At 54.5% G+C, this 12,173-nt stretch overlaps 1 protein-coding gene across 3 annotated transcripts in view; it reads left to right on the forward strand.

The window, feature by feature from the left end:
- Window positions 1–12,173, forward strand: part of CdGAPr (GTPase-activating protein CdGAPr) — a 250,190-nt gene that overhangs the window by 112,713 nt on the left and 125,304 nt on the right. For all 3 annotated transcript variants that reach the window (XM_077668884.1, XM_077668885.1, XM_077668886.1), the window contains one exon: window positions 6,164–6,306. The gene's annotated coding sequence lies outside the window, so the exon portion shown is untranslated. The remainder of the gene's footprint in view (window positions 1–6,163; window positions 6,307–12,173) is intronic.

Below are 12,173 nucleotides of genomic sequence, written 5' to 3' on the forward strand. Positions count from 1 at the left end.
TGGGCGTGGTTGCCATGGCACCGGCTCGGCGGCGCCGTTTTTATTTCCCACGATGCCGGAAGTGGGTGCCTCCTGTCGCCGTCACCACCACGCGGGCGCCGCGTGTCCAAAAACGGTGCCCCGCGCCCCCCTCGCTTCTCCGTTTTCGTGTCGGCTTTTCCCGTCCCTTTGCGCGGACAGCGTTTTTGCGACTCGCGGTCGTTCCGTCACGTGCCGCGGCTTACAGACACTCAGCTGCCTTGCTGCTGTCGTATACGTTGTTGGTTTGCTTATCTGCCTTTGTTTCTCTTCTGTGTATGCAGGGTGCTCGGCTATCTGCTCTCTCTCTCTCCCCCCCCCCCCCCCCCCCCCCCCCCTCTCTTCTGTATATACCGCAGCTGCGGTCTCCTCCATGTTTCAGGGAGGCAGGGCGTGGCGCTATACACGGCCGCGCATCAAGCCCTCAGAGCTCGCCGCCTCTCCTGCATTATGGCGCACGTGTGTTTCTTTTTCCTGCCGCCCCGCCGGCACCTGCATTCGCGTAATGCAGCAACCGGTGCATGGGACGGCGCTGTATATTCCTCCTCCTCTCTCTCTCTCTCTCTCTCATTGTGCATAGCTCCTAAAAATGCGCGCGAGCACCCACCGTCATTGTTATTGCAGCGCCGTGCGCGCTGCCGCTCTTACTGCAATTGCCGTTTCGGCCGACGTCGTCTCGTGCGCCTCTTCTTCCTGGTCGGCCGGCGGCGGGGAAAATCCCGTTACGCTGCCCCGAAGCCCCGCTTTGCTCTCGTGCGCGGCTCACCTCGGTCGGCCCATCGATCGGGTGGGCGGTGCGCACTGCAGCCGCACAGGAGCTGCGTGTAGCTTCGCGGCCGGCGTGGTTATGGCTCGGCCACTGACTTCCGCGATGGACCGCAGTCGGGCCCCTGCACTGTGGAAGCGTGTTCTGCTGCTCCAGCGTTACCTTTCTCTTTTGCGTTCACTTGCTGCGAGTGCCGGGGCTGCACCACCTACGAGCCTTGTCTGCCCCGCGAGCAGCATCGCGGGCTATACACGCTTGGAGGTCGTTGAACCCAGCTCCGACGCTCTCAGCTGATGTCCGCGCATTGATCGGTTTCGGGAGCGCGGTTCGCTCGCACTAGGGAACTTTCGGGTCTCTTCCGCCTTTGGTTTCGTTGGTATACTTGTCACTGTGGCGGTCGGTGTAATCGCGCGCAGGCTGCTTCGACAGGGTTAGTTGGTGCCTGACAACGATTGACGTGGAAGAGGGCTGCGGAGAGAGCTGGCTGTAGATTTGGGATTGGCGAAAGTAACGCGCAGTTAGCGTCTGGGAATTCGCTCCCATCATGCTAGCTGTCCTTGTGGGTACACTGCGTGCAATTGATGCCGCGTCCGAAGGCGAAGGACTGCGCCGTCGCGCTGCTTAGCATGGGTTGAGTGATCCATGTCCTAGACAGTAATAGACCGTTCAGCCGTTAGTGGAAACTTCCGGTAGCGTAGCATTGTTTATGGTCGACTGCGAAGTGTTCTTGTCTATATGTGAGACCTTGCAGGCTTGAGATATGCGGGCAGTCGACGAGTGGCTGTCGATTGGCTGTCGACAAGCCGTCACTGAGAAGCAAATGCTCGTTATCGCGTTTCTTGCAGGGCCTATATATATATATATATATATATATATATATATATATATATATATATATATATATATATATATATATATATATATATATATATATATATATATATATATATATACACACACACGCAGTAGCGCGCGTGCAGTGATCTTCATGGAGGCGCAAATTCGCATCCAGCGAAAACAAGGAGTCAGAATATTATCAATTACCGAGTGTGCGCGGGCATTTGAAGCACCTTCTACTCAGGACAGCAGACCATCCCGCGAATTTTGCCCTGAAATTATTCATGCTGCCGAACAGGTGTACTTGTTGTTGGATGAAATAAGGGAGTAATTACTCATTGGTATCCACCCAAGCGCAGCCATACGGCTACAGGGGAGAACTCTACAGCTTTCTTAGAAAAATTCGTCCTCGTCGAGGGCCTGTTGTTGACGCCACTTTTGCGCATGCGCATTAGAGCCGAGCATCAGCATGCGGTGTATGCTTTTGCCTTGCCGCTTAACTGTGTTCAGCTCGCAGTTTAATTTCATGCCAGCAGAGTGCTGAGCGTCTCTCATCCCTCATATCGTCATGAGTATATGAAATAAATGAAATTTGTGGTCGTCTCCCAGTGGGTGGAAAATTTTCCCCTTTTCACGGTGTTATGCATAACACGTTGGGAGGTAATCTCTCTCTCTCTCTCTTGCGCGCACACCGCGTACCGCCCGAGCAATTGTGTGGTGAGAAGGTTCCCATATTCTCGCATGCCGGCACAATATTCTCGCGGCAGGCTCAACTCGAAGCAGGCGACGCGAATCCCGCGGCGGTGACAAAAGGAGAATAGAGGCTCGGTGTGTGTTCTCGGCTCGCAGGAAAAGAAGCGAAGCGGGAGGGAAGGGGAACCATTGTTTCGCAAATGCGGGTGCGCCGTCTTGTGTGCGCGCCCTGTCGTTTTCGTGCGCCCCCTGTTGTTCGGCGGCTCGCGCTTGAGCAGCCAAGCGAGGGATGGAGATGAACGCGGACACCCGCCTTCAGGTGTGCACGCCGAGACGGGGAGGAGAAGGAAATGTGGGGAGAAGAATGAAAAGGCCGGATTCGTGTCGTGCGCTGCGGCTCGTCAAAGTACTGCTGTCCGCTGCGTGCATGAGTCCTGACTGCCGTTTCGCGTGTTTGTATGACGTGAGCGCCACTTTTGTTTGCTGTTTATATGGATGGTGTGCACGAGGCAGTGCTGGGGGACAGTTCTCATATAATTACTGGACTTCAAAAAAGTTTTGTGTACTGCTTCCAATTCACTGCAGAAGGGCAAAAAGACATAAAGAACATATGCCACCTTGCCTTGGCGTTTTGTATACGCAGCCTTCTGGTTGGGCTCTATTTACACGCGCAGGTGCATCCTTCATCCCTCCAGTCAGCCGGCCGCAATTTTCACGTCATCAAGAAGACTGGCTCAGTCCAGTTGTACACCGCCTTTTGTTCCTTCGATCGTTCTTGATTTCCTTCATATTTTATTTAATATATATATATATATATATATATATATATATATATATATATATATATATATATATATATATATATATATATATATATATATATATATATCAGTGGGGTAACATTACTTAGATTAATAAATCGCTTAAAGAAAAAATTACTTATAAAGCAGCAGAAAAAACAACCATGCCGCTGGTGGGATCCGAACCCACGACCTCCGAATGTCGCGTCCGGTGCTCTTGCCAACTGGGCTACGGCGACGGCTGTCCAATCTGCTGCTCTCGTGGGTGTGTGTGTGTGTGTGTATATATATATATATATATATATATATATATTCTTGTTTTTGTGTCAGTGGCTACAGAATTCTCTCCAAGTTTTGTTTACAGAAGAAAAGTTTTGCATGCGTGCCTGCGTGCGTACGAATTTTCCGCTTCATACCAAAATACTCGCGATGCCTCTTCGAAGCTCAGCCCGTGCTTCTGCATTGGCGATGGGCGCATCTTCTTTATTGCGCTTGGCGAAAGGAAGCACGGGTTGCGTGCATGGTTAAAAGTGACCTGTTTTGGTGTTCCCTTTCAAAACGGGCGCAGAAGCGAGATGAGGCCGTGCATGCATTTTGGGCTATCGCGCTCTCTTACCGCGTCATCCTCCGTACTGTTGACAGGGTAGTTGCCTGAATTGAAGCGTGCAGATAATCCGGAATTCGGGGGCTTACGGGCGACCTATAATCTCGACTGGAGCTTATCTCATTCGGCTCTCTTCCGGCAGCGTACATTGTCCACCTTGTGGAACTTCGTCTAGCTTCCTGTGGAGAGCGCGAATTAATATGCCTCAGTGGTTTTAAGATTCCATGGCATTAATGGATCTGAAGCTCTACTTCCAGTGCGTTGCTTTTTGCTTCATTCTCTCCGGTTACACGTTTATCGTCTCACATTTAGGCGTTCTGCAGTTCGTGCCTGTGTGATATAGTGCAGTGTCGCCATAATGAGGGCGTTGGCGCAGGTGCCGCTCAGAGGAGCATTCATCTTTGGGATGAGGTGTCTATTAATGAACTTCCATCGATCGTTGAAGTGGGCATGCCCTCTCTCGCTCAGCGCAGGCGTCGATTTTAATGGCCGCCAGGATAATTAGTGCTCGTCCTCTGAAGCCGCGTGGCATATAAATCGATCGAAGGTCAACTTTACTGCGCGGTGCGCGTTGCTGAAGCGATTTCACGTCGGTCATCTATACATATATACTCATATACTCCCACGTTGCGCCTGAATGTTTATTGGCAAGGACCATTAATTACTAAATCCTGTTGCTCCGTTTACTTTCCCTCCGGAAACGATGTCGAAACCGTGATAATTTATTGCTTGAAATTTTCATTTATTTCTACTTTCTCTCGGTCATGGTGAATGCTTTACTGGCGAAATCATGTTAGCGGATGGGTGGCTCAGAATGTGCCTGCACTCTGTGGAGCTTTCAGGGGGAGTGTAGTGGCTCTGCGTGTTCACGTGGGAGGACACATTTCGAAAGGCGGGGCTTTCTTTCCGTTTCTTGTTCTGCGCTTATTGGTCGCGCTATCACAACAACAGTACAGGCCGACGCAATATGACAGGGGACAGTACTTCTGTCAGCATGCTACGAGTGACCGCCTCTCAAGTCGGAGTGAGAATGGAGTAAGGACCATGGGATATTTTTACTGTGAGAGGAATTTATGCGGCCCCGATCACGCGTAGCTCTTACGCCGCCACGAGCCTGTACAGTGTGCGGGCACCTGGATCATATACTGTAGCGTGAAGGAAGCGTCAAGGAAAGGGGGGGAGGGGAGGGGCAGAGGAAAAAAAAACAATTACTGGCAACGTCTACACGTGTTAACGCGGGGCTGCTCGACTGACGCATCGTATACGTACCCGTAGCCATTTTTGTTTTCTTTTTTTCTCTGTAGTTTTCCGCCAGACGATTTTAACTCCTTTTCAAGTTGTGTTGGAGAAGTTACAACAAACTCGGTTCGTGAGGGCGGACTCGCCAGGTGTCGCCTCTCTCAGCCTTGTCGCGGAAAATGTTTCAGGGGCTTGACTGTTGCGCGTATCGTGCCGCGGGTGCGAGCGGCGGCGCAGGAGGAGGAGAAAGGGGGTAAGGCGGTGCCGAGGTGCACCGCACCGCCTCTGCATGCGCCGTCGGGAGGTTGGGGCCGGGGCCCTTGGAAAGAGTCTCTGCTACGAGGGAGTAGAGCGCGGGGCCGAGGTCGGAGCCCCCGCCTTGGCAGGCTGCCCCGGCGTCGCGTCTCTTCCTCGTATGCGACCGCGGCCGTGTCAGCGGAGAGCGCGCGCTGACTGCGCTATGGACCCGGCGTCCCGTGCGGTCCTCAACCCCATCTCGTGAGCGCAGGCGCACCGCACCGCCTGCCCCGTGGGGCTTATTCGGGCCCCTGCTATAACCGTGGCGGTGGCGCATGTATATAAAATACAAACAAAATAAGAAACAGAGGGCGACGGAAGGTGACCTGGTGCGAATTGGGGCGGGCAAGTCAAGGGGTTTATGCGGTGACTTGAAAGGAGCGAAAATGTAAAGAATGTGTGGAAGGCGGTTTCTAATTTGCCTGTAGCATAATGGGGCCTAACGTGCTTCTCATACTGTGAATGGCAACGTTCCTTGCTTGCCGAAGAACCCACGGCGTCGTCACAACGCTTGTACTGCATCGTCGTGGCGTTTCGAGTTCGCGCTGGCGCCTTCTCGCGTTCTTCGTCGCGTATTCGACTTCGTACTCCTGCTGCGTTTTAATGCGAAAGCATTATATGGCTCGGCAGCATTGAAACCCCAGCGGCGTTGACCAAGAAAAGTGGTACCGTAACCTCATGACGTCACTACGGTCTCTCATGCCGTCCGCGGTAGAGCATAAGACAAGGCGTTGTTGTTTCTGTTCTCCACAGTGTCCGTTTGTTGACTGTGTGGGAAGATTCACTTTGATCTCGCCGTTATTTTTCTCCTCGCCTTGCAGCATGTCTGGCATGTCTCAAGTGTTCTGCTTGACCCGTATCGTTTTGTGGAAGGGTCAATTTATGGCTTTTCTTTCTTCCTTGCTGCAGGGTGGCGGCATCTGCTCGGTGACGGAAGGCATGGAGAACCTGCGCGCCCAGAATCCCACCGTCTCGTCCCCCGCTAGCGTCCGCATCAAGAACATGCCGCGGTGAGTGGCCCGGTCTTGCCTTCCCCTACATTGCACCCGCCCGTGGATTGGTATCCACACCGCTTACGTCAGACAGTTAGCTTGCAAGCATCTGACCGGGCGTCACACCCCCGGCGTTTCTTCGTTTCAGTTTACTTGCTGCTCGCACGAAAAGAACGAATAAAGACTAGTAGATCGAACCACGGTGACTTACTTGTGAAGCGCTTCCCAGTGTCACTGCGAGTGTCCGCGCACCTGACTCGGAACGTGGAGGTTTCAACTCAAACGCCCTCATGCAGCAGGTGCCGGATGTAACAGGCAAGCTTCGACGGTTTCGTAAAGGCAACAGGCTTAGCTAACGTCGAAGTGACAGTTCTTGCCAGGGAGTGTGAGCTTTACCCGGATGCGGCTGCATACGGAAGAACTAGACAACGCAACAGAAATAGAGCGGTTGCAACGGCAATTAATCATGAGCTCAAAGAAATAGCCAGCGCAACTATCAGGGATGGCACGATTGAGGAGGCCGAAGAGGCTGCCATTGCCCTAGCGGCGGCAGAGGGCTACCGTGCTCAAAGGTCCCTAATAATTCTAACAGACTCGCAAACAGCGTGCAGAAACTACATGAATGACAAAATAGGGGGGGGGGGGGGGTGCAGCGCTCCACATCCTAAAGACAGCGAAATTACCGCCGAAGGAAAAACGATTGCAACACACAATAATGGGGGCAGCGGGACACACAGGCATCGCGGGGAATGCCGAGGCGGATAGGAGAGCTCGAGCGCTTGCAAACCGAGCCTCCAACCAAACTAGCCTCGAGCAGCCTGACGTGGAACCAGTGCCCTTAGGGATCAGAAATTCTGAATTACTATAAGGGGGTCAGGATTAGATATCCCCACCTCACAAAAATCTCCACCAGCAGGAAGCGGTCTATTGGAGACAGCTACAAACGGGAACTCCCGAATCTAAACATGCTAAGTAAGATCCACCCAGGGCTATATAGCAGCAAATGCCCGTGGCGCGAGGACAAAGCCACGTTTATTCATACAACGTGGTGTGAAAAGAGAACAAATGCGGCTGCAATAAACAAAATCCCGAGTGCGGAGCAGCGGGAGAGGATGCTTTCCAGCGAGGATCCGGCGGTCCAGGCAGGACTGGTCCGGAAAGCCTGCCTGGCGGCAAGACTCATTGGGGCCCTGGACTAGGGGCTCCATCCCTGCCACAAGAGCCACAGACCACATCAAAAGATGTGAAGAGTGGCTCTACACCGAGACCCACCCATATATTTCTGTGAACAAAGTTACTACTACTACTTTACGCGGATGGCAAACAGAGCAAGTTGGAGCGGGCTGCACATGCATCCTTGCGCTGTTCTCATCGAAGCAGTGCCTGCGCTTTGCTTCTCTTCGCAGAATCCTTGTAAACGTCCAGTAATCGAACAACGACACCGAAAGCTATATATATCGCGTGGTCCGTGACGTCCGAGTAGCGAGTCCCGTCTTGCATGCGGCTTGACAGGCAGGCAGAGTGACCGCAAGACGTCATCACTCGTTCGCTAAAAGAGCCAACCTCGTCGGCAGTCGCGACAGCCGCGTGTAGGCCATTCACGTGCACTGCCTCGCGTGCGCGCGCACCGGCGTGTCAACCTGACATTGGCGTGCGTCCTCCGTCGTGGCTCCTCCCCCCCCTCCCTCCGCTCGGTGCGCGCACATCTTCCGGCTGACGGTTGGGGCGGACGCGCTGTCAGCGCGCGTCCCGTTGGCGTGCTCTCCGCATCGGCGCGCGTGTGTCGCATTCCCGCTGCGCGAACCGGGACCCGATCCATCCTGCCGTCTCCGGCGTCCGCCACTGGCGACGGTGACGGCTGCTCGCCTGGCCTTGGCAGAGCGCGTAACTGGCTCTCTCCTTTAACCACGCCACGCGCTCTTTTCCGTGCACTCTGCGGCCCGGCGGGACTTGGGACGTCGTGCGACTAACGCGCCCGTTATTTGCTGCACTTCCTCTCTGCCGCCTCCCTGGCTAATGGGCCGCCTCGGCGTGGAAAAGCTTTTTGCGCAATACTTGTTTTCGCATTGGCCGGATGTGCGGAGCACGCGCGGTGGGTTGAAAAATGTATCCGTACTTGAGACTCGCGATTTAAGACGCGTACTCAGACGACCGTGCTGAGTGGGCGGCCAGGTGGAATCGAGCAGACTGTCCAGCGGTCACGTTTCTCTGTGAAAGAGCGACCCATGCTTGTGAAAGCGGGCCGCGCGGTAACCACGAGGCAATGTGGGGGCGAAGCGAGTTCGTATACCCCTGTCTGCCCGCGTCTCTCCCCTGAATGTTGTTAACCGAGCTTGCACTGTAGTGCATCGTTCTACATCAGAACGTCGTCAGCAGTGTTATTACTGAATACATGGAATTATAGCACGGAATTACGTGGTCGCGGACGTATAAGCTGTGACGTCTGTGACGGAATTCTTCGCTGGTCGCTGCGCCGTCTGACTGTCGGGAAGAAGGGAATGCGCATTTACACTATAACTGTTCTTTTATTTTGCTTTGGAGTCTATCACAGAGAAAGGAGGCTTCACAAACAGTCTTGGAGGCAGGCAACGAGCGTTTCGTTTGCATTTTCCGCGTAGGTTCCGCACATTTCCTTGCTCGAGCACGACAGGTTTTCTTGGATCGTTCCTTTTCCGCGCCGTGTTTTTGTTTCCGCATATGTAGTACGCACGCGTGTTTCGCTCCATTTCGTGTCTGTTGGGAGATGAACAACTGAAAACTCCTTGTCTCAAGTCCAGCCCATTCTTCGCGCTCACAGGGCCGCCCTCGCAGTGGCGCTGTCGAACCGTGCGTGCAAGTGCCAGAATCTAACACGAAAGTATTCCGGAACTTAAAGCGGCATGTATGGAGAGGCGCATGTATCCCGGCCATGCGGTTGGGCGCACAGGCGCGTACCTTCTCCTCCTGCTCTTCCTCATAATCGTCATCATCATCACGATCGTCATAGCAAACACACGGTCTCCGCTGGGACCTTGCCGGCGCGCCTTGTCGAAGTAGTGCCTGGCGCGGCCGAGGGGCTCCTGGCCGTTGATGTCCGTGTCAAGCCGCGCACGCCATGGCGCTGTCATCCCTCCCAAACGAGTGACTGCTGCGCGTGCGCGCTTCCATCCGTCGCGTGCGGTTGCCTATGTGGACCCTTGTGGCCGTCTGGCTTTGACGACGGGCGCGCTGGCCTGTGTCCCCACTGACCTTGTTCCCCGCTGGCCCCGATGACGGTTCCCTCGTTCGCTCTCCTCTATCCTCTCTTCGCTGTTATTTTTTCGCTCGCTCTCTCCCTCCCGTGTGCCGGGCCCGTTGCGCGCACTGCCTCGCTCTTGTCACGCGTCCGCTTCCGCCGCGTCGTTTGCGTCGTGCTGCGAGCGACGCCGGGTTGCGTGGGACGCGCTTGCCCTTGCGTTGTGTTTGCCGAGGGAGCGGGTTGGGGCGCCTAATGGGCCTTTGAAAGGCTCTCTGCAGCTGTTTCGGAGTTGCGTGGCGGTCGCCTCTTAAGCCGCACTTATCCTGCGCAACCCTGCCTTCCATTTGGTTGATGGTATAGGCAATAAGCTGGTCGTTAGCCCGGCGCACCGGTTTATTAGGTGTGCCGTCTACTGAAAGTGCTTGGCCGTCCCGCTGTTATCTACAGGAAAGCTGCTTAGGCGTAGCGAGAGCGTCGTATACATGTGCCCGCGGTATCTTACTGAGCTCTGGCCATGCGTATTGAGTACGTGCAATAGCAAATGAAGCAGGTCGTTGATGGCTTTTGCGTAATCGCTTGGAGGAACACTGGCAGAAATTGACTCTTATTGGTGAGCTTCACTTTCGAGTCTACGACGGTGTTTTTTACCGACGACAGCGTCATTTGTGTAGAGATTAGGCGGAGCCGTATTTTGCGCAGAGCAGCTTGCAACTCGAGAGCTGCAACCGTCGCGATTCGCGCGGCTTCTCACGTGGAGATCAGGGGGAACACCGTTTCCTGCAGCCGAAATGGTCGCCCGACTTGTGGAAAAGCGTCGCAAACTAAGGTGGCCGCGATGTTCGCCGCGGGGGCACGGCACATATATAATTACGGCGACGACATGTCGCTTACACCCCCCGGTAATTTTTTTTTATTGTAGGAGCAGTCGCCTCTCGGCTGCCGTGTGTGCTGCCTTGGCGACATCGTCGTCGTCATCGATCGGTTTTAGCAAAGCCGCCTCATAGCTCGGCCGATGAAGAAGTAGCCGGTGGTTTTGTCATTCCTGAGATAAGCGGTGTGGAAGGCGACCCGAATCGTGTCACGCTAAATGTGGCCGCAGTTTCGCGCGGTCATGTGCGCCTGTCTTCCCCGGGGGCTACGCGACGGGCGCGGCGACTTCGTGTCGCGGGCAGATTGGAGGGGACGGGAGCGCGCGATCTTCTTCCTCGAGGGCCACCCGCTGGTGTGTTGGACGACACGAAATGGATCGCGACTCGAAATGGAAGCAGGACGAAGGAAGCCGCTGGAACAGCAGCGGCAGCAGCAGATACAGCCCTGCAGCTGGTCGTTGTTTTGTCGCCTTTGCTGTTTCGCTTGTCGCGCAGTTGTCCCCGTATGTGTGGCACCTTCCTGTACGCATTTGTAGTACGTGTGCAGGTCCCTCCGTGTTCCGCTTAAGTTTTTCGGTTCCCGTCGCGCGTTTTGGTCTCGGAATGTCTGTACTGCCTGCCGTTAATTAGTTTTCCGCGTGTGCGGGCGCTTGGAGGCGTGGGCGTGTCCGCGGGAAAGTGCGTTTTAATACTTGCTGCCCCGCCTGTCAGTGCGCGCCAAGACGCAGTTCTACGTGTCGTGGTCGTGTTACTCTCTACGAAAGGAGCGGGTGAAAAGTAAGTGCGCCAAGTTCGATCTTTCGTGAATGCGCACCGAGTTCGCTAGGCGTGTTCGACACGATCAGAGCGGATTTTAGAATGGGGGGACCCTATCGGTTACGGGGATATGAGAATTGTGGAGCGCCAGTGCGCGTGCGCCGTACTATAACCCAAGGCGCAGTACTGTTCCGCGCATGTGCACTGGCGCACCGCTATTCCTTATACCCCTAGCCGATAGGGTACCACTGTTGTAAAGCTCCCTGAAGTCGGGTTTGGGGCCAGGATTCATTGTGTATGCGTTTGTCCCGCTTGTTGTTCCGGGAAAAGCTAGTTGTCGCCCACTGCCGTGTTTATTCGCTGTCATCGGGGCGTGATCGGAGAGCCACGTATACTTTTCGCGTACCAGGCGTTCGGGTTGCTTTAGTTTTCCGTTGAGAGAGCCCTTCAAAGGGAGGCACTCACGCCCTCTGGTTTGATTCGTGCGCCTCGATCGGTCCGTGGTCACTCCTAGAGACTCCAAAGTGTATCAATTCGGAACTCGTTCATTTAAACCCGCTTAATTCGAACTTTCGGTTTATTCGAACTGGCGACTTTGGTCCCACCAGCTAAAAAGTGAGTCCGGTCGGCCTTCCCTTAATTCGAGCTCCGCGTAGTTCGAACATTCGGTCTCCTACGGAGTCCAATTTTCTAGGCATGTCTCGCTATGTCTCTGCGTGCTAACATCCGTTTGTGAAGACCGGAGTAAGGTAGTCACCTGGCTTCCTTTGCCGAGGAAATGTGGAGCTATCCATCTCGCTTCCAGCCCACTTTCTCAATTCCTTCGCCCGCCACTGCACGCGTGTAGGTGTGTAGCGACCAACGTCTACAGTGCATCGATTCGTCACGTGGCATCTCCAGCAGCGAAGCTGCGCACAATGGGGCCGGAGTCGGTCGGCTTCCATGTCAGATCGTCTTGCTCCCCTTTCTTGGGCGGCGACTGTGCCCATTGTTCCCGTGCGTCTTGCGCCGCGATTGCAATGTTTTCCGTCGCGGGCGAATCGATGCCCGTCTTGACCCGTCCGGTTGGCGGATACTGCCTGTTC

The sequence above is a fragment of the Amblyomma americanum genome, chromosome 6, assembly GCF_052857255.1.
Source record: "Amblyomma americanum isolate KBUSLIRL-KWMA chromosome 6, ASM5285725v1, whole genome shotgun sequence".
Lineage (NCBI taxonomy): Eukaryota > Metazoa > Arthropoda > Arachnida > Ixodida > Ixodidae > Amblyomma > Amblyomma americanum.